The sequence below is a fragment of the Rattus norvegicus genome, chromosome 4 (assembly GCF_036323735.1).
Source record: "Rattus norvegicus strain BN/NHsdMcwi chromosome 4, GRCr8, whole genome shotgun sequence".
NCBI classification, from domain to species: domain Eukaryota; kingdom Metazoa; phylum Chordata; class Mammalia; order Rodentia; family Muridae; genus Rattus; species Rattus norvegicus.
This window is the reverse complement of record NC_086022.1, coordinates 111,185,215-111,208,314: the sequence shown is the minus strand read 5'-3', so window position 1 is coordinate 111,208,314 and position 23,100 is coordinate 111,185,215. Positions and strand designations below refer to the sequence as shown.

At 39.6% G+C, this 23,100-nt stretch overlaps 1 protein-coding gene across 5 annotated transcripts in view; it reads left to right on the top strand.

Annotated features, from left to right (window-relative positions):
• The window catches only part of Ctnna2 (catenin alpha 2), a 1,149,087-nt gene that overhangs the window by 793,037 nt on the left and 332,950 nt on the right, over window positions 1-23,100 (top strand). The window lies entirely within an intron of this gene.

Sequence of the window (23,100 nt, the reverse complement as noted above, 5' to 3'; positions counted from 1 at the left end):
TGCATTCAATTTAACCACAAATTATCTGCATACACTCTGGAGTCCTTCTGCACAACCAGTGGGATTAAGTTGGCCTGGGATTCAGGAAGGCCTGGTGTGTAGTGCTTCTCCTAGTGTCTTGGTCCTTTTATATGCTAATTTACATCATTTGCATAAGGCTGCCAGGGGGCCTCAGTCATCACCCCACTCCCCTGCCTCTCCTGAATGGGGGAGAAACGAGAAAGGCTGCTGTCGGGCTGTTTATTTTTTTTTTCCTTTTTTTTTTTTTATTAACTTGAGTATTTCTTATATACATTTCGAGTGTTATTCCCTTTCCCAGTATCCGGGCAAACATCCCCCTCCCCCCTCCCCTTCCTTATGGGTGTTCCCCTCCCAACCCTCCCCCCATTGCCGCCCTCCCCCCAACAGTCTAGTTCACTGGGGGTTCAGTCTTAGCAGGACCCAGGGCTTCTCCTTCCACTGGTGCTCTTACTAGGATATTCATTGCTACCTATGAGGTCAGAGTCCAGGGTCAGTCCATGTATAGTCTTTAGGTAGTGGCTTAGTCCCTGGAAGCTCTGGTTGCTTAGCATTGTTGTACATATGGGGTCTCGAGCCCCTTCAAGCTCTTCCAGTTCTTTCTCTGATTCCTTCAACGGGGGACCTATTCTCAGTTCAGTGGTTTGCTGCTGGCATTCGCCTCTGTATTTGCGTATTTGGTATTCTTGTTCCCCTTTTAAAGAAGGAGTGAAGCATTCACATTTTGATCATCCGTCTTGAGTTTCATTTGTTCTAGGTATCTAGGGTAATTCAAGCATTTGGGCTAATAGCCACTTATCAATGAGTGCATACCATGTATGTCTTTCTGTGATTGGGTTAGCTCACTCAGGATGATATTTTCCAGTTCCAACCATTTGCCTACGAATTTCATAAAGTCGTTGTTTTTGATAGCTGAGTAATATTCCATTGTGTAGATGTACCACATTTTCTGTATCCATTCCTCTGTTGAAGGGCATCTGGGTTCTTTCCAGCTTCTGGCTATTATAAATAAGGCTGCAATGGTAAAGCCCAACATAAGGAGGCAAGCTATACCCTAGAAGAAGCAAGAAACTAATCGTCTTGGCAACAAAACAAAGAGAATGAAAGCACACAAACATAACCTCACATCCAAATATGAATATAACGGGAAGCAATAATCACTATTCCTTAATATCTCTCAACATCAATGGCCTTAACTCCCCAATAAAAAGACATAGATTAACAAACTGGATACGCAACGAGGACCCTGCATTCTGCTGCCTACAGGAAACACACCTCAGAGACAAAGTCAGACATTACCTCAGAGTGAAAGGCTGGAAAACAATTTTCCAAGCAAATGGTCAGAAGAAGCAAGCTGGAGTAGCCATTCTAATATCAAATAAAATCAATTTTCAACTAAAAGTCATCCAAAAAGATAAGGAAGGACACTTCATATTCATCAAAGGAAAAATCCACCAAGATGAACTCTCAATCCTAAATATCTATGCCCCAAATACAAGGGCACCTACATATGTAAAAGAAACCTTACTAAAGCTCAAAAAACACATTGCACCTCACACAATAATAGTGGGAGATTTCAACACCCCACTCTCATCAATGGACAGATCATGGAAACAGAAATTAAACAGAGATGTAGACAAAGAGAAGTCATGTGCCAAATGGACTTAACGGATATCTATAGAACATTCTATCCTAAAGCAAAAGGATATACCTTCTTCTCAGCCCCTCATGGTACTTTCTCCAAAATTGACCATATAATTGGTCAAAAAACGGGCCTCAACAGGTACAGAAAGATAGAAATAATCCCATGCGTGCTATCGGACCACCACGGCCTAAAACTGGTCTTCAATAACAATCAAGGAAGAATGCCCACATATACTTGGAAATTGAACAATGCTCTACTCAATGATAACCTGGTCAAGGAAGAAATAAAGAAAGAAATTAAAAACTTTTTTGAATTTAATGAAAATGAAGGTACAACATACCCAAACTTATGGGACACAATGAAAGCTGTGCTAAGAGGAAAACTCATAGCGCTGAGTGCCTGCAGAAAGAAACAGGAAAGAGCATATGTCAGCAGCTTGACAGCACACCTAAAAGCTCTAGAACAAAAAGAAGCAAATACACCCAGGAGGAGTAGAAGGCAGGAAATAATCAAACTCAGAGCTGAAATCAACCAAGTAGAAACAAAAAGGACCATAGAAAGAATCAACAGAACCAAAAGTTGGTTCTTTGAGAAAATCAACAAGATAGATAAACCCTTAGCCAGACTAACGAGAGGACACAGAGAGTGTGTCCAAATTAACAAAATCAGAAATGAAAAGGGAGACATAACAACAGATTCAGAGGAAATTCAAAAAATCATCAGATCTTACTATAAAAACCTATATTCAACAAAACTTGAAAATCTTAGGAAATGGACAATTTCCTAGACAGATACCAGGTACCGAAGATAAATCAGGAACAGATAAACCAGTTAAACAACCCCATAACTCCTAAGGAAATAGAAGCAGTCATTAAAGGTCTCCCAACCAAAAAGAGCCCAGGTCCAGACGGGTTTAGTGCAGAATTCTATCAAACCTTCATAGAAGACCTCATACCAATATTATCCAAACTATTCCACAAAATTGAAACAGATGGATCACTACCGAATACCTTCTATGAAGCCACAATTACTCTTATACCTAAACCACACAAAGACACAACAAAGAAAGAGAACTTCAGACCAATTTCCCTTATGAATATCGACGCAAAAATACTCAACAAAATTCTGGCAAACCGAATCCAAGAGCACATCAAAACAATCATCCACCATGACCAAGTAGGCTTCATCCCAGGCATGCAGGGATGGTTTAATATACGGAAAACCATCAACGTGATCCATTATATAAACAAACTGAAAGAACAAAACCACATGATCATTTCATTAGACGCTGAGAAAGCATTTGACAAAATTCAACACCCCTTCATGATAAAAGTCCTGGAAAGAATAGGAATTCAAGGCCCATACCTGAACATAGTAAAAGCCATATACAGCAAACCAGTTGCTAACATTAAACTAAATGCAGAGAAACTTGAAGCAATCCCACTAAAATCAGGGACTAGACAAGGCTGCCCACTCTCTCCCTACTTATTCAATATAGTTCTTGAAGTTCTAGCCAGAGCAATCAGACAACAAAAGGAGGTCAAGGGGATACAGATCAGAAAAGAAGAAGTCGGGCTGTTTATTTTTATTCTTTCATCTTTGCCTTCCTAGACCAGAAACCCTGATCCATATTGAATGCCTCCAGTTGCCAAAGAAACTTTTGGAAGCAAAGGTTCCTAATGTTTGGTCATTTCTCTGATATAAGCTAACTAAAAATAGACACATCATAGAAATCAATGCCAATATCAACGGTAATCAGACACTAGTAGTATGTTTATGCTCTTGAGTGCCCTGTACCTACCTAAAGAGCTGAGGTCTTTGAGACATTTTCTATGTTCAAATGTACGGAATGTTTAAAATGAATCAGCCAGGACTAGGTCATTGGTTTAGTTCTTTCTGATCTTCCTTTCCCAGCATCCATATCAGGTGAATTACAAGCACCTTGCAAAGAACCTGATTTGGTATCCATGTGTGGTTCCCAGTACCCATGCTGGGTAGCTCACAACCTCCTGTCATTCTACTTCCAGGGATCCAGTGCCTTCTCCTGGCATCTGTGGGCACCCGCTCTCTTGTGGCATTCATTCACACAAACACATATATACATACATATAAATAAAAATGCAGTAGCCAGAGAGCTGCTGTGTCATGGACTCTGTGGACCCAGCAGATTTCTCACTCTCCAAGATTCACATCCAGAAGTGAGCTAGAATGCTGGCTAAAAAGCCCTTATTCATACTGAGGGGGATATTTGATATTCCTAAGCATTGAGCACTGGAAATTTCTTTAAGGCCACTCCTAGAGCCCTAACTATTCCCTCACTGCAGTCTTGACATATTCTTTTATTATACCTATTGATCCTCCCACAATTGAAAAGAAATAGCTGTTGGTCCTCAAAAGATCCCTTCCTACTTTATCATTTGACTACATAATGGATCCAGGCAGGATTCATTATTTGACACATTATGGCACTATGCCATTTTTTCTTTAAAACAAATTCATATTCTATATTTGTGTGTATGCATGCATGTGTACGTGTTGTGGTTCACATATAGAAGTCAGAGGGTAACTTCTGGGAGTTGGTTCTTTCCATCCAACATGTAGGTTCTTTGAGATCAAACTTAGGTCAACAGGCTTTGGAGCAAGTGCCTTGACCCCAGGAGCCATCCATTTCCTGGCCTTATAACTACGCTATTGATCAAGATAATAGTCAATGATTCCGATAATAGATTTCAGAGGAATTCTGTGCTTCATCTAACTACTTGGACATATGAGTTTACTATCAAACATACCTATCTGTAAGGCAGGTTACTGCAATCAACCAGTGGGAGACATTTTAACTCCCTCCTCATTGTGTAGGGTCCTTCATTTCAATTTCCCACACTGACATATCATATTTAGAGGTGACGTTTTTCCTTGTTTGAGGCTGGGTCTCGCTGTGTAGTAATCTGAAGCTCACAGAGCTATGTAAGACCAAGATTGCCTCAAACTTAGAGCTCTCTCTGTTTCTGCCACAATCCTTCCTTCCTTTATCCTTCCTTCCTTGGTTTGCATTCATTTCCTTCCCCCATTGCCTTCCCTTCTGCCCATTTGCCTTTCTAGGTGCTTATCTTTCCTCCCCATCCTGCTTCTTTCCTGTATATATTCCCTTTACCTCAGTATTTTCCACCTTCTTTAAGATCTTCCACTCCTTTCTAATTTCTTGCCCAACACATATAAAAGCACAAACACACACATACATGTACACTTATATTTTATGCAAATATGTAGATAAATTTTAAATCTAGCATCTATGTGTGAGTGAAAACACACAATATTTGTTTTTTCTGAATCAGGCTTATTTCACTTGACATAATGATTTCCAGTTGTGTCCATTTTTCTGAAAGTGTCTTGACTTAGTTTTTCTATTTTTCTTTCAAATTTATGAACTGTATTATTAAAAAAACTTGAAAATAAATAAAAGCATCCTATACCAAAATTAACCAGACCAAAATCTATATAATCCAATGAAATTCTATCCAATTAGAATAGGCCTTTGGAATGCAAACTGTGGGGTATCACATTAAATTTTACACTTTCAATATCAAATATATTCTACATACTTATTAACTGCCAAGTATTAAAAAATTGCATTTGTTTGTATACTTTATACAATTAGCTTTATAATTTCTTTCACAATATGTATTAGCTTTTTCTTTCCTCATTCTTTCATAATTAGCCTTTGTTGTTCTCGTGCCTTCATGTTATACTGTATATGAATTTGTTTGCATACATGCATACACATACACACATATGTAATTGACTAGATTCCAAATATTAGGAAGAACAATTTTTTTCTTTCTGAGATTGGAACATGGAAGGACTTAATACATATAGTATAAGTGAGGTATGCAATCTCAGAAAGAAAAGTAACACCTTTTTATGGCTGCATGAAATTTGATCATGTGTACAGGACACACTATCTTTATTCATTCATCAGTTAGTAGACAGTTAGGCAGCTCTATATCTGGACCAATGTGAACTGTGCAGGAGTAAACAACTTTTAACGTGCAAGTGTCTCTGTTGGGTGCTGATATCCATTCCTTTATACAGTACTGGTATAAAACTTTCAGGTTTCCGAGGAACCTCTGTGCTGATTTCCAATGTGGCTTTACCAGTTTTCATTCCCATTAGCACTAAATGGAGGTTCATCTTTCTCATGTCCCGACCAGTGCTCATTGTCTCCCAAGAACATTCAACTGCCATTTGTTCTCTTGATAATAGGCATTCTGAGTGGGGAGAGATGGAGTTCTGAAGAAGCTTCAATTTGCATTTCCCATTTCAAACAACCATGATTTGCTTCTCTTAATGGACTTATGTGGCCCTTTGACATATGAAAGTTCAATTGGCCTGCTTTGTCAAGTGTTGATCCTGCAGACTACTCAGGTCAGAGTCTTTCCAGCATAACCGATAACATAATGGGCTATTGTAGGACTGGGTGCATACAATACACTTAATTTTTAAAAGACCACCCAACCAAAGAACTCATGCTCCTTAATTGAATTTTTTTGTCATGCCTCAGTAGATAGAATTTTAAATGAGTAGAAGACACATCGTCCCAAACAACCTCTCTACAAAATGTGCCACATAAGCTTATCTCAGAGGCCTCCTTATCATTAGAAAGCAGTAACTGCTCCACCCAGTTATTTCTGAGCTGCTTCCAAGGGGAAGAGCTAACTTTGGCAAGGGTGCTTTGTAAACCTAATGGCATCATGCTTTGAGAATGACATTATTTAGTGCCCTGGAGAAACAGGATGTTAATAATTTCCCAGTGGCATAAATTAATACAGTTACCAAAAGAGGCTAATTGAGGAGATTGCTTAATGGTAATAAAGGCTCAATTTAAAGTGTAGTCTCTCTGTATGCTAGTTCTCAAAAGTTGGTTTAATACCAAGAAAGGAGAGTGGTGCATGCTGGGTAAATAGGAGTCATATCGAGAACCTGAGTATCTGCTGTGAAGATCTGTCCTCTAAATTTGGGTAGAATATACAGGCACTCACGCTTGAGTCTCGTTTTTGTTTTTTGTCGTCCATTACACAGCCTTGCTGTGGTAGCTCTACTCCAGGGGTATTTATACCCAAAAATCTCACACTGAAAGAAACAAGCATAGAAATAAAGAAATATTCTGAGTGAAGAGTGAGCATGGATGCAATTCTAGATGGTGATATGTGAGTAGGAGAGAGGAGGGCAATGGTAGATGTACTTTATGGGAGTGAATGGGAGATGCTTGCTCTACTTGCTTGAACATAGATTTTGTTCAAAGTCATCATGACAAAATGATTCACTAGGGTCATAATTAGAAGAAAATAAACAAAACAAAACACATGAATCTGTGGGCTGAGGAGTTAGCTTTGCAGTTCTGAGCAGTAGCTGCTGTTTCAGAGGATCTGGGCACAGTTACCAGTACCACATGGTGGCTCATGACTATAGCTTCAGTTCTGGGGGATTCTGTGTCCTTTTCTCTCTTCTACAGGCTCCAGTCATATATATATATATATATATATATATATATATATATATATATATATATATGTATATATATGTGTGTGTGTGTACACATACAAATATGAAGCCAAAATACTCATAAACAAATACTTATTCAATTTTGTTTTGTTTATGTTTATTTGTTTGTTTGAGACAGGGTCTTTGAATGCTACATTGGCTGTTCTGGATCTGTATGTAGACAAGGCTGGCAAGAACACCAAGAAATTCAATTCCCTTTGTTTCCAGAGCACTGGCATTAAAGACCTGTGCCACTACAACTGACTACATACATTAAATCTTAAAAAATAAAACAAAAAAACTTCAAAATTTAATGATGGTAGAGAACTGGTTGTTGAAGAATCAATTCAAAGTCAAATGTTCTTGGGTTGTGTCTAAGTTCTAAAGAGCCATTTATTGCCCATCTCTGTTTTGAACTAACATCCTTCTGACTCTCAAGCAAAGCCTGAATTCAGAAGGCTAATCCTTCACCAAACCCAAATATTACTCATGTCCTCAGAAAGCTTTGGAGGCCTGTAATAGAGGTTTTTTGTTTTTGTTTTTTTTTTTTTTCATTTTGCTGTACCGGATACACCATCTAGTGTGTTCAAAGGGTAGTTTGATTTATTATTTTCATTGTTCTATTTCTATAAGAAAATATAAAAACCTATGTCATACAGATGTTACTACAGTGAAACATAGTATTTGGAAAACCTGAGTCTATGATCTTACTCCATTGTCACTTGTATTTGGTTCTAGAGTAAACTGCCTCTTTTTTCCTTACAAGAGACATCTTTGTCCTTTTACGTGGCATTCTGCAGCATCCTTATTTGCTGTTGCAAATGACTGAGTCCATAGAGTTGTGTTGTTCTTCTTAGTGCAGAACTTTAAAGTTTATTTTATGTGTATTATGCCTTCATGTGTGTCTTTTCAACATGTGTGTCTGATATCTCTAAAGGTCACAAGAGAGAATGCGATTTCTTAGAACTGGAGTTATAGAGAATTGTGAGATGCACGTGTGTGTGTGTGTGTGTGTGTGTGTGTGTGTGTGTGTGTGTGTGTGCGCACGCACGCTCGCGCGCTGTGAACCTAACCCTGGTCTTCTGTAAGAGAAGCCAGTATTCTTAACAACTAAAGTGAGTGCCCTTGGGCAGAATTCCAAGAGTGAAGAGAGATGAAGTTACGCACAACTACCAGCATTGTCAGAACTTTGAAAGCAAGTGGGCAAATGAATACTTGGAGAGTTTTAGCAAAGAAATCTTAGGGAGGATGGCATTTATTTCATTCAAATATTTGGACACTACAGTTACAACTATAGTGAAATATATCCCCAACGGAGAGTGTTGAAGCTCTTTTCTAGGAAGGAATACTATTTTCAGAAGTGACAAATTCAAGATCTGGTTTGTGGGAACTGGGTTCTGTTTCTGCTCTTGATGGTTTCTGAGCTCTAGATCGCCTTATGCCTGAGAGGAGGATCTCAGCTTCATGGGATACAGGTAGCTGCAATGCTTCTGAGTCAAAGATTACTACCTGGACTGAAAGGTAGGCAGAGAATGTCAGGTTTCTTTTAATTTAGAAATAACTCTGCTACACACTTTGCCACATTTCCTCTGCATTGCCTATACAGTTTTCTGGTCTAGCCTATCATTTTGTGTTTTGTGGTTTTTTTGTGTAGTATTCAGTGAGAGCATCTAGTCATAGAGATGACATTTGTCTCCTCCTAATCTTTATCGAGAGACCTCATTTAACATGTGAGGATGTCCATGTGTCATTTTGGAAATGGGGGACATTCTAGATTCTATACTAGTTGGAGAATGTCTGAATGATCCTCCTTAACTTTGGTAGACACTGCTGATCCAAATTCCATTCTCTTATCTTTACTAATAACACTGCACAGATTAAACATATGCTACAGTAATATACCCCAGAAGGTGTCTTTCCAAGAACCCTTCATGGTACTACATGACTTAGTTCTGGTCAATACAATGTATGCAGAAGGTTTCTGGATGAGAGGCTTTCTTTCTGATTTAATGACAGTGTCAGTATGCCCCTTTATACTCTCCTTTTTTTGCATGTTGTCTAGCTGTGGGCATAATGTCTGGAGGTTCAAACCTTCTCCTGTGATAAGAACCAGAGTTATACTCCGAAGAGGATAGATACTGATTTCTCTGAGGTGCTGTATTCATTCTCATCTGTATTCTGAAAAAACAAAAACACACACACACACAAAAAAACCAAACCAAACAAAACAAAAAAAAACCCTTGTGATGTGAGACAACTAAGCTAGTTTTGCTGAATCTAAGTTACACACTGCCACATTCTAGTGGTCACCACACCAGAGGCAAAGAACTTGGCGTCATTTGGGTTTGAGCAACTCAGTGTCCTATGTTATCAGAAAAGGTGCTTCTCCATCCATGGCTGGTTAATTCTTCTGAATTGGATAGATTTTACTTCCTTTCCTGAACTCTTCTGTGATTAAAACACTCCTTTGGTCCATGAACATTAAACTGGCATTTCTAATTAGGTAGAATAATTTTCACTGTCTAGAGGTTAAAATAAATGACACCCAAGAAAAATGAGTATTTGTCTTGCACAGTCTATAATGCTGAGTAAATAGTCACATTGTTCACCTTTTTGTTCCCTAAAGATTCCATTTCTTGGCCTGTCCATTTCACTCTCAAAATGTTCACTGTCCCCTACTGGAGCCCTCTTTATCCTCACTAACTCTGTTATGTCAATTATGTAATAGGTTGGTTCTTTTTTGGCTTTTGTTTCATTTTGACTCTTTTATTTCTCTGCAAAGCAGCCCGCAGAGCAATGAGGTAGGGAACATGCCTGCTGGACCTGATTTTCTTCTCTAAAATAGCTTTGGCTACCAGTTAGTGATAAAAACGACTTGGCTCACTGTAGAAGCCAAAAGCCAGAGAAGTGAATTTAGTCTCATGATGGTACAAAGATGACTCCTGGACAGAAAATGGGACCTGTGTTTGGTTTGAGCCTAAATGGAGAGCAGCAAAATGCAGTGGAAATATCCCTACAGCAGAATCAGGTCACCAGAGATTTTGGTCTGCTGTATCCAACTTGTCATCCTGAAGCTGCTGTGTTCCTGGGCAAGTCCCTTAGGCCTGCAGGACCTCAGTCATAAAATGAGTTGTCTCCAAGATCTCCTCACCTCAAATACCACAAACTATAAAGATTTATTCCCAACTCGTGGTTGGTTGGGTACTCTTTCAGGAAAAGAGATACAGGGGTATGAAATGAGAATAAGGAACATGCCTAGGCTTGAGAATGCATAGAATGGGAAAGAGCAGAAGGCAGGTTGTCCTGAAGGAAATGATGAGGACAGAGAATTAGGAGTGGTAATTGAACTGCCTCCCTGGTCTCCACAGCTCATCCATACGGAAACCCGTTTAGTTCATTGCATCTGTTGTTGGTCTCACCGTACAGACACACTTACGGCATTCCTGTTGGTGCCGATGAAAACTCAACACTTACCTTTTATCTGTACTTCCAAGTCCCCTTCTGGGTGTTTTCTCTACCCTCCTCAAATAGATGAAGAACACTCTATCTCCAGAGGTTGGAGGCTTCTGTCTGTGCTAAGAAAGTTGGGGGCACTGAGGATTAATTAAGTCTCCAAAGATACTTTATGCCAACTGAGTGGGCCTGAGGCCGCTGGGAGAGAGAAGTGTTACTAGCAGGCAGGATAATTGCTCACAACCCAGTGCAGACCAGAAGTTACATGCTTTCCTTGGCAGGTGCTCAAATCAGGGTAAATCAAAAAGCCAGTTCGTGGGCGTGCGTGAGCATTGTGGTTCCTAATTACTTTTTCTGTGTTATGAGTTCTGCACTATGGATCACTGTAATTCCTTTCTGATTCTCTGACAAAATATCATGAGCAAAAGGAACAGGACACACAGCACTTTATATTTCCACAGACACACAGTCCTACATGGCAGCACAGACAAGAAACAGGCAGGGAAGAGGTGGGAACAAGCAAGCCTCTGGCTGATCGGATTTCACCTACACACAGGAAACAGAAAAAGAGAACAAGAAATGGGGTCAGGATATTAGCTTTCAAAGTCCACCCCACTGATGTTCTTCCTCGACCAAGTGTCCACATATGAAAGGTTCTGTAAACTCCCCAAATAGCATTACCCACTGGGGAGTCGAGTGTTCAAACACATGAGCCTACGGAGGACATTACCCATCATACCAGCACAGTCACCAAGACTCATCTTTAAAGTGCCTTTTGGAGACATTTAGAATTGCTCACTTTTGGCAAGAGAGGAAGGAAAATAGGAGAGAAAAGGACAGGGTGGAGGAACTGAGCATGATGTTCTGTAGACATATTTCTGTGCTCTCACAGTCAATTTGTATTTGGCAATATGAACATATTGCCCACTCTGTATCCTGAGGGAAGGAGGTATTGGATACCTTCTGTTTCAGTGTCTGCCTTAGAGCTCAGCACAGCACAGATCCCTCTACTGAGAACTGACTGACTCCAAGGGGACATGAGATATGGTAGCAGAATATGGAAGCAAAAGATTGACCCCGAGTATCTTTTTCCTTATTCTATATTAGGGAGAGGGAGGAGGCAGGGCCTATGCAGCCCAGTCTGGCCTCAATCTCACTCACTATGGAGCCAAGGATGACCTTGAACATTTGATCCTTCTGCGTTGATCTTTGCAGTGCTAGCGTTAGAGGTGTGTAGCAAAATACTCAGAACTTACTGGGTCATAGGCAAACTCTACCCAAGAGCTAAAACCTTAGCCCCAGGTAGGATGGTTTCCTCAGTCAAATTGGCCCATTGAGTTCAAGCACTGAAATTGAAGGACACGGCTAATGAATGGAAAGACTAGCTAGATGAAGTGGACAAACTCACAGGCTATTTGATTCATGTAAGTATTGCTATCAAATGTTCCCTTTCACAGATTGTCAGTGGTCACTTCAGGACCCTGGGCCAGAAGCTTTGTCTTACTGACTCAGGGTCCTGAAGGGTTTCTTATATTAGGTTACTGCTCTTAGAATGTTATGGGAGCAAAAGTGAGACTTATCTTTGTCGCACACAAAAATAAAAGATAAATGGATCTGCCTAAATTCTAGTTGTCTTTGGATTACTATGGCTATAATGAAACACTGTGACCAAAAGCAACTCGGCGAGAAAAAGGTTTTTTCCAACTTTCACTTCCACTTTTGCTTCCATATCACTTACTATTCATCATCAAAGGAACTCAGGACAGGAACTCAAATGGGGCAGCAACCTGGAACCAGGAGCTCTTGCATTGGCAGTTGGCAAGTGCTGCTTATCACCCCTCATGGCTTGCTACAGCAGTTTTTGTTGTTGTTGTTGTTTGTTTGTTTGTTTTTGTTTTTGTTTTATTAATCGAATCCAGAACCACCAGCCTAGAGATGGTATACCCCATAATGGGCTGGCACTACTCCAGCAATCACTAATTAAGAAAATGCACTACAGGCTTGACTACAGCCCTCACTCACAGAAGCATTTTCTCAACTGAGGTGCCCTCTTCTGATGAATCTAGCTTGAGTCAAATTGGCATTAAACTAGCCATTACACCAGGATTCATGAACATAGCTTATGAGAAGGGAGAATCCATATCTTTCTTCATTTCTTAGCTTTCGGGATTGAATCAGCGTGCTTCAATCAATCATTCGTTAGAGTCATGGTCCAGAAGGTCTCATGTCTGTTTCATTGCCCTGATACAGGAAGGAGTTCAGCACTTGCTTGGCAAGAAAACAACAGTTCCTGGATAGTCATGATGTCTTGCTTGGGAACTGTCTGACATGCAATCGATGATGAAGATATTCATTTGCAATACATAGTTTTGTTATGTAATTTTTTAATTTTTAAATTAAAAAATTTAAATAATTTTAAATTAATTAAATTAATTTTTTGTTTCTTCATCTCTTTTTAAAAATGTTATCTTCGTTCCCAGTTTCCCCTCCACATTATATAACACAAGCTAGCTTGGAACCCATATAGTCTAAGCTGAACTAGAATTCATATCTTCCTTCCTCAGCTTCACAACTCCTAGCATTTATAAGCATGGTCCAATGTATGCAGTTCTTAAAATATTTCTGTAACCTGCCTGTATTCATGAGGATTGCCTTATTATTCCTGTATTTTTTGCTGTTTATCCTGTGCATCCTTTAAAGATTTTTTTAAAGAAAAATTACATGTTCCGTTGAGCAACTTAAAAATGTAAAATAATTCATCCTAAGTCTAATCAGTTAAGAAAAAGAAACATTTACTGGTATATTGTATATTCTGTGTTCTTGTTTCGTAAAGTAAAATTTTTATATTACTGTTTTCAGAACTGTTAGTCCACTGAAAACCTTGAGTCTTGGACATCGTCAGTCATTGCTTCATTCTTTTCTTTGGACTTCTATTCAATTCCTCTGGGTGTGTAAGCAGTATGCTTTCAAGATCAATCATTTTTATTTATGTTTTCTAATCAATTAATATTGGATCACTAATTAGAAAAAACTTTCTGCATTGAATTGCATCGATGTCATTGTTAAAAATATAGTGTTTGTGTGTGTGTGTGTGTGTGTGTGTGTGTGTGTGTGTGTGTGTGAATTTAGCTTGGTTTTATTGACCTTTTTGGCTTTAGAGGCATCAATAATGCAGCTGATTAGTTACTTGTTGATAGGGTAACTCTTACAGCTTTATTATTCTTTAACAAAACCTTGGTTTTTCTATTTCCTTAGATTGCCATAAAAAATTAAAATGAAATCATCAATTTCTGTCTTCCCAAAACTTCAACTCTATGCCACTGTGATTTTGGTGGAGATTGTGTACAGCCTGTAGATCAATTTGAAAAGATCTGCCACTATGATGAAACTGAGTCAATGTATCGATGTCCATTATAGACCTCTCTCTCTTTATTTACATCTCTAATTTATCCTACCAAAGGTTTTTACATAGTGGTCTTAAACATCCTTTGTAAAATTCACTCCTAGTTAATTGATGTTTGGGGAATTGTTGGAGAAAATAATGAATAAAATATTTTAATTAATAATTTTTGATGGACTATAAAGTTACACACATTATATATAAGCTCATATGGAGTTGAGCTTCCCTGGTCATTGAAACAGTACAACAAATGACCCATCTTATGATGAATAATGATCAAACAAGTATGTTTCGTGTGTGTGTGTGTGTGTGTGTGTGTGTGTGTGTGTGTGTGTGTGAGAGAGAGAGAGAGAGAGAGAGAGAGAGAGAGAGAGAGAGAGAGAGAGACTGAGAATTTGAGACAGGATCATACTATGTGCTTAGGCTGGCCTGCATGTTGATATGTAGCTCAAACTGGTCTCCAAATTGCAATCATCCAATTTCAGCCTTCCAAATGGAGGGATTTCAGATAAATGTGTATTTTTTAATAATATTTTTATAGATAGGTGAATAGGGCAATGACAAAATGACTAACACTAGTATTAACTTGTTTGCTTTTGAAAATTTGATACTGTGTGCATATTTTCTGTTTGTTGTACTGTGTGTGTATGTTGTTCTTCTGTGTGAGCTTGTGCATATCGATCATGGAACATTTGAAGGTCAGAAGACAACTTTTGGGAGTTGGTTCTCTCCTCAGAATGTACAAGGAATTGAACTCAGGTCCTCAGGCTTGAGAAGCCAGCACTTCAACTGAGAAACCATCTCACTGCCTCTCCCCAACTGCTTCTTTCAATAGTGTGACCTTTCAGAGGCCACTCCCTTAGTCAGGCTATCAGTCTCACTTATATCCAGGACCTTCCCGAGGCTTCTAAACTCTCTGCGTGTAGCAGCCCTAAAGGAGGGTAAGTCAATAGGATTAGATTCCTATCTTATTCTATTGTATCCCATCCTATCCTATCCAGTCACTAGTCTGCTCAATTCAAGAGGAATTTTATTTGTTCTTCCAGTATGGAGTTGATGTTAGGTAGTTATCTTAGATTCCCCTCCTGGGAAGTAACTGGATGAAATATTTTCTCAGGGCATCTCTCTGTCTAACCTGGAATTTTAGTTACTTAAAACAGACAGAGGTGCAGAGAGATAGATCCACAGGAAGAGCACTTGCAATTCTCCCTACTCCTCTAGAAGACCCAAGTTTGAGTCTCAGCATTCCTATTGGGAAGTAACACTCTCTTTTGGGCTCTGTGGGGATCCACAGACATGTGGCATGCACTTACACAGACATAAACATACATGTAAATAAAAACAAATCATAACAGAACCTGGTGTTTTTGTCCCTCGAAACAACAAACTTTAATAAGACAAGGTAGAGGAGAAATGTGTCTCTGTGGTAAAACAGGAGTGAAAAAAATGGGAACGTAAACAACAAGAGCTCCTTAAACTGATGTCCGTGGGGCAGGAGGATTAGGAGTTCAAAGTCATCCTGAGCTGCAGAGTAAGTTGAAGTCCTCCTAGGTTACATGAGATGAACCCCAACCCTGATCCCCAACAAAAATGAGCACATTTCCAGAGAAATTGTTTGAGTCAGAGTGGGCAGGTTTTGGTCCCTATTAGTACATCCTCACTTACTTGTTTTTATCTACTGTTGGCTTATATTTTTTAGATTTCAGAGACAAGATTTCTCTGTGTACCTCCCACTATCTGCTATCCTGGAACTCAGTCTATAGACCAGGCTGGCCTTGAAGGCAGAAATCTTCCTGTCTCTGCTTCCCAAGTGCTAGGATGATGCACTGCCACACTTTGAATTTTTTTCTTTTAGATTTATTTATTTTACAGCACATCTATTGTTGTTTTGTCTGCTGTGGTATGTGCTTTTTGTGTTGATCGAGTTAGGAGAAAGCTTTAGTTCCTGGGATCTGAACTTGTATCCTCTAGAAGCTCAGCCAGTGTTCTAAATGGATGAATGCTCTCCGTAGCCAGTTTATTTTCTGATGTGATTTCTTAATGTCACCAGGATCTGTACATAACACAGAGTCTTGGGCATTATGAATCAAAATGTGATCCAAATTCTTATAAGTATCTTAAGAGTTGCTGTTAATTACTTTAAATCAACTATTTGAGCAATTTGCAGTTACACTTTATATCTAGCTAGCTAACTAGCTATCTAACGCCAATTGTGTGTGTGTGTGTGTGTGTGTGTGTGTGTGTGTGTGTTGTATATGGTCATACATATGCCATGGCATGTGTATGGAGGTCAGAGTTGGTTCTCTTCCTCCAACATTTGATAGGTATTAAACTGAGGTGGGCAGGTTTGGCGATGAGTACTTTTACTGGTTGGTCCATCTCACTAGTCATAATTGCACTTACATTTGATTTATCAAAAGCTTATTATGCTCTTATCATGCATAGGGCATTTAGCTCTCTGGTGAACAAGGTTTCTTCTTTGCTTCTACTGGTCATTCTTGATTACGTCAAGACCTACTGTGTTGTCATATGTAAGGATTGCCAAGTACAGCTTGGCTGGGGCAGGCTCCAGAGAGATCTTCTAGCAGATAGAACATCCACTTGAAGAGGTAATGAGTCTTAACTACACAAAATGGGACAAATATCTAGGCCTTTTCAGTAAAAGTTGACAACTATTGAAGAATACCTATGAAGAAATATAAATGCATTTCTTGACAGTAATGTGTGGTTAAAATACAGTAGCAGCCACCACAGCTATACTCTTGCTCAGATTTTAATAAATATAGGTTCTTACAAAGGGGATTGACAGTTCATTAATGGTGACTCTAAGGAAGATTTTTAAAGCCAATGGTCAAATAAAGAGGTATTCTATGGGATAGCTTACTTTCACTTTTAGATTTTATATCAATAATTTTACTTCCTCTTGGGGGGCCTGTAGTGCCAGTTTCCAATAGTAATGACTAGTTCTAAATGGCTACTTGCTCTCTTAGAGTGACCCCTGAAGACAGCTTCAAATAAGAACGTTGGCCTGTGGGGATGTCTGTGGGGTTTGTTAACTGAAGTTGGAAGACCCTATGAGAATGTTAATGTTATCATTTCCTGAACAGTGCAAGAGTAGAGAAAGGGGGATGAGTATAATAACCTAGCAAGTTGGCCACAAGGGTCATTCATTTCTCTGCTCTTGACTGTGCATGCCAAGAGAGAACTATCGGATTGAGTGTCTTAGCTTTACCTCTAAGGATGAACTGGAACCTAGAAGTGTAAACTGAAAGAACTCTTTCCTGTGGTAACTTGCTTTTGGTCAGGATTTTTTTTTATCACTGCAACAAAAATGAAACTAGGACATCAGGGAAAAACCTTTTAAAGGAACGACACAACCAGGGTGTGAGTGGGAGAGTACATCACGATTTAGTTTCACCATTCAAGGAGGTACAACACACAGGCAGCAGAGGACCACCCCAAGGTCAGCCCTTGTTTTTGTTACATGTATTACCTATTAAGAAAGTGCCTTTTCCTGCACTCCCATGTATCCAATTACCCTCCACAGAAGGAAAAATAGTTTCATTAAATAAGCACAATCTATGTACCATAGATTGTAAAGACAAAGAAAAAAAATCAAATCTCGCTTTGAGAGGCAGTGTGTGTGTGTGTGTGTGTGTGTGTGTGTGTGTGTGTGTGTGTGTGTTGAGGGAGGGGAGAGTACAAGACTTGAATCTAGAGCCACTTGTAGGTTGGGCTTACTAAGATATAAAGGACATTCTATCCATTGTTTCAAGAAAGTTTTGTCTTGAGGGAGAAAGAAGACTGCATTCCTTGTTACCCATATTTCTTTTAACATTCACTTGATAATTGGAGTGACCAATTGTAACAGCTAATTGACTTCCCCCAAAGGACATATTAAACTTTAAACAAAAGAGATAGTTTCCCAACGAGGAGAGAGATATTTCCTGAGGCGAGGCTGTTTCCACCTGCAGAACTGGGAGATAAGGACAGTGTCCTCCTAGGTGATCACAGTTCAAAGCCATGCTGATGCTTCCCAGACAACTAGAGCAATCAGCTGCTGGGGTGCAAAACTGCCAAGAGGTTTATTTAGTTCTTAAAAGCATACGTATTTCAGAAACAGTAATAATTCACAGTGTACATTTCCAAAGTAAATATTGTAAGGAAAAAAAAAAGGGAGAACCTGTCTCTCTTCTTCCTAAATGAGATTATTTAGTTTGTCCTTTGTAAGATTTGTGTTTATCCTCAGACTTTAAGAAGTCAGTCAGCCTGCTGGAACCATTGTCCTCCTCTGTAAAATGGGAGCAGTATAATCGATTGTAGTAGCTTAACTGTGCACAGATGTAGAAAAGGAACAAACAGTACAGACTGGTCACTGAGGTGCTGAAATGACTTGAGCTGTCTTGTCTTGATTGGGAGCAGAATGCATACCAGCAGGTAGTCTAATTCCGATATGGAAATTTGCTTCTAAGAGCATCCTTTTGCAATGTACGTCGGTTCAGCATTTATTTATTGGAATTAGGCATTTGTTCTCTGTCAACATGTCTTACCCAGAAACAGCAGTTTTTAGAACTTTCCTCTGATAGTTCTTTGTTACCAGTGAATACTAATTCCATTTTATTGTTTTTGTTTATAAAGCCATAATAAACCTAAACCTTGCTTAACAGTCCTCATTTGAATTACCAAGGTACACACAGTTTTTGATCTAAAGACAGATCCAAAATGATGGTTTTGGTTAAAGTCCTGCAGGATTCCTTTCAGTACTAAAAGTTAATTTAAGTACAAAACATAGTATATATTGAACAGCAAGCAAATTAATTGATTCATTGGTAAATACTTAAAAAAAAACCACAATGCTTTCTTGAATCCATACTGTCCTCAGTTTGACCTATCTGCCACGTCAGGGGATAAAATACAAACAAAGGAGGAACAGTTCCACCAAAGGGCTAAGAATAAGAATTATGTTTGGGTACTGGAGAGATGGTTCAGCAGTTGAGATTGCTTGATTATTCTCATGGACCCCTAGTAGAGATCCCAACAAAAATATCACATAATTTACAACCATTTCATGACCACATATAATTTCCCATTCAGGGGATCCAAAACCCTCTTCTGGTTCCCTGTACACCTGCACACATGTGGCGCGCGCGGACACACACACACACACACACACACACACACACACACATATGTGTGTGTACATGTATATGTATATTAATGTATTAAACATATATTAACATATACTAAAATTAATTAAAAAAGAAAAAGAATTAAATTGGTCAGTTAAAGATCTCAAAAATCTTGTAAGAACTTTAAAATAGGACCAGGCTAGGCCTATTGCTTCAGAATGGCAGTGACACTCACTCCTTCAGACATCACATTAACTACTGTGCTGTCAATTAGTGCGGTCCTAGTTTAATTTTTCAATTAAAAGTCACAGGAGGGGTTTGGTTGAGTTCAGGAATGTTCTTATAAGGGGGTGTTCATACACAGGGTAAATGGTGTAACTAGTTTGAGAATAGAAATTACAACGCAGGCCAGAAATATTTGGAATGGAATAAAATATTTAAAAACACTGTTATAAATCCTAACCGGGAGATAAATTTTTATGAGACCAGTGATTAACCCAATAGCAAAATGGAATTTATACCAACCATTCATTAATCCCCTTTCCTTTCTCTCAACACCATTAATTAAGTGTCTACTCAGTTCCCGTTCCCGAGGTACACTTATGTCTTGTACCCAATTAGGGCTAATTTTTTGCATGCTACGGGAGTGGTAACAGCCTCTAACAGTTGTTGAAATGTGGATCCTAGCATTTACCACAGTGTGTCATCCTTAAATATCCTGTAGTGCATTTTCTAGTTCTGTTTCTAAAATCGAGTTTGTGTGGGGAGATTTGAGTTGAACACACTAAGTGGGTGGTTTCCTTCCTTTTAGGTCCACAGAGACCCTTATCTGATTTAAGTGTTGCCTCAGGAGAAAGCTGTACCGTATTGACGTTGCCAAAAATAACTTCTCCTGCCTTGTGGTTTTACCTATGACTCTCTGGGTAGAGAAAAGGCTTTGGAAAATAAACTTTGGATGGCATGGGGCAGAAACTCTGTCACTTCTTCAGAGTTCTGGAGAAAACGTCAATGTTTAAATTAATGCTTCTGTGATAATGATTCTCTCTTTGATTCCTTTTTGTGGGGGAGGGGGGAAGAAGAGAGGTAGCATGACCTAATAAGTAAAAATGTAGTTTTCTACACAGAGAATATATTCTCCATGGTTTTTGGTGTTACAACTCTAGAGAGAAAAGAAACCAACATCCTCCCTGGTCCTGTCTGTCAGTGCTTCCCGATGGGTGATTGACATGCTGGCTGGGAAAAATAAGTAAAATGCCTCCTACATAGAGAGGAGGGCCAGATCGTGTATCCCCAGTGTATTACACCCCCGCTTCTCCTCCTTCACCCCCCAACCCATAAGAAAAACAAAAGAAGAAAAACACAGGTGGCGTGATGTGTACCTGTAACCTCATCCCTGAGTGACAAGAGATATGGAATCTTGGAACTCAAGAATAAGTCTAGCTGAGCCAGTGCCCTCAGGTTCTAGTGAGAGATCCTGTCTCCAAAAGGAGGTAGAGTGCCTACTTTTCCAAAGGACTTGAGTTCAGTTTCCAGCACCCACATCAGCTCATTCTGCTGTCATTCTAGTTCCAAGTGTGGTCGCCTCTGGCCTCTGTAGAAACCTGAACTTCATATTCATATCCACATGAAGGCACACATACCTAAAATTAACAAAATTAAACCTTAAAAAGTAAGGTGGAGAATGGTGAAGAAAGAAATGAGATAGCTATCTTTGGCCTACATGCACACATGCGCACCTGTACATAGTCCCCAAACAAAATAATTGACTTGGTAATTCCTGAGCCATTCTCCATAGTGCTGTCCACCCACCCCAGAATTGATGATCTGTAAATAACCACTGGGAGCATTATAGGAACTCTAGACTTAAAGGAGTCCCTGGAAATCCTTTTGTTAAGCAAATAAGCGTTTCCTAATCACCTTTGCATCGGCTGCAGAGATTTTCCTTCATCCGTCTTTTCTTAGAGCGGAAAGAGTTCCATGTTTCCCAAAGAAGTGATGGTTGTTCTGATGTGCCTGACTAGGCCGTGGATGGGATTGAGGAGAAGACGTCAGGTGCTAACTCCAGTGCAAAGTCCTTTATGAGTTTTCTACCTTGATAACAGTATCGCTAATTCCCTTTTATTTGCATACATGGCCATTGCCATCTTCTCACTTGTAATTTGAAATCATATTCATACTAGCTTGTCATCCAAGTCCTGTTGTAGTTAGAAGCATGAGGTTATTTCACAGAAATCTGTCCAAAGGTTGGGGGTGCAACATGCTCCCTGCAAAAACCTGAAGACTTGCGTTTGGATCTCCATCACCGATGTGTGAAAACACCTGAGCGTTGCAACACACATGTGTAATCCCTGAGTTGGGGGAAGCAGAGACAGGAGTATCCTGGAGCTTGCTTGCCAGAACGTTCCACCGAATAACTGAGAGGACCAGCTAGATAGGCCCTTAATCCTTGCTGCACTCAGGCAGAGACAGAGACAGAGGCAGAGAGGCAGAGGGGCAGAGAGGCAGAGGGGCAGAGGGGCAGAGGGGCAGAGGGGCAGAGGGGCAGAGGGGCAGAGGGGCAGAGGGGCAGAGGGGCAGAGGGGCAGAGGGGCAGAGGGGCAGAGGGGCAGAGGGGCAGAGGGGCAGAGGGGCAGAGGGGCAGAGGGGCAGAGAGGCAGAGGCAGGTGATCTCAGTGAGTTTGAGGCCAAGATGAATTACCTAAAGAGTACCAGGACATGGAGGGCTACACAGAGAAACCCTATTTCAATAAATAATCAAAAAGGGATGGAAAATGGAGGAGTGAAAAGAATACTGACCCTCTGCTCTGACCATCATGTATGCATGCACACACATTCATGCACACGCACACACACACACACACACACACACACACACACACACACACACAGTCCAATTGTTTTCAAAGGTGAAATTTAACTACATCCACCTTAAAGTCACTTTGGGGATTTCTACGCACCAACCTCCAGGATATGCCTGCTCACTACTCATAACACCCACAGTCCTGAGCATAGGAAGCACAGCAAAGCTTTTGTCCTCTGGTACTGTACAGACTTACTTTTGCAAACATTCTTAAAATAAGTTTTCCCATAATCAAAAAATGTACTATTCAAAATGATAAAGACTACACACATGAGATTATTATAGTTCCACATTAAAAAAAAAACTTTGAATGTATCATTCATTTGCATCTTGATAGTGATTCTTTTTAAATCTTTTTTTCATGGTGTTTTTTTAATTTCCAAAATCACTTAGGCCTATAGATACTTTTTAAAAAGGTGCTGTCTAAATATAAGGAAGGATTGTATTACCGTTTTCATAAGTGAAAAGCTTGCATTTACCATGGTAATCAGAAAGGAAATAATGGCTTAATTAGTTTTTTAGATGAATAGATTTCTGCAATCAGCCTGTGTTTGTAATAGCATTTTAAAACAGTTTCCATCCACAGAAGCATTGTAATTAAGATTTTTCAATGAAACTGTCAGAGGGAGTCGGCTCCCATCCTAGCCTGGCTCTTCTTCCTGCTCCATGGAGGCCCACTACTTTTCTGACTTGCCATGGCCTTTCCACCCCTAAATGTTTCCCAGCCTCTCCTTAAGCTGTCACGCACCCACAGATACAATGGTGATTGGATTCCACTGTATCATTTCTTAAACAAAGTACTTACCATCCCAGGCTAATACCTGACCACCAAGAAGATCTTGGTCACATCAGGGATGGCCCAACGGCTCCTGGGACTTTCATGGCTAAATGTGTACTTGGAAAGGCTTTGGAGAGACACCTCTTGGTTGATATCACCCACTGTATATTTTGTACATTTAGTACAAAAGAGATTTAAATGAACAAATTGGAAAGAACAGTTAGATAACCCCCATTTGTGTATGTGTGTGTATGTGTGTGTGTGTGGTATGCATGTGTA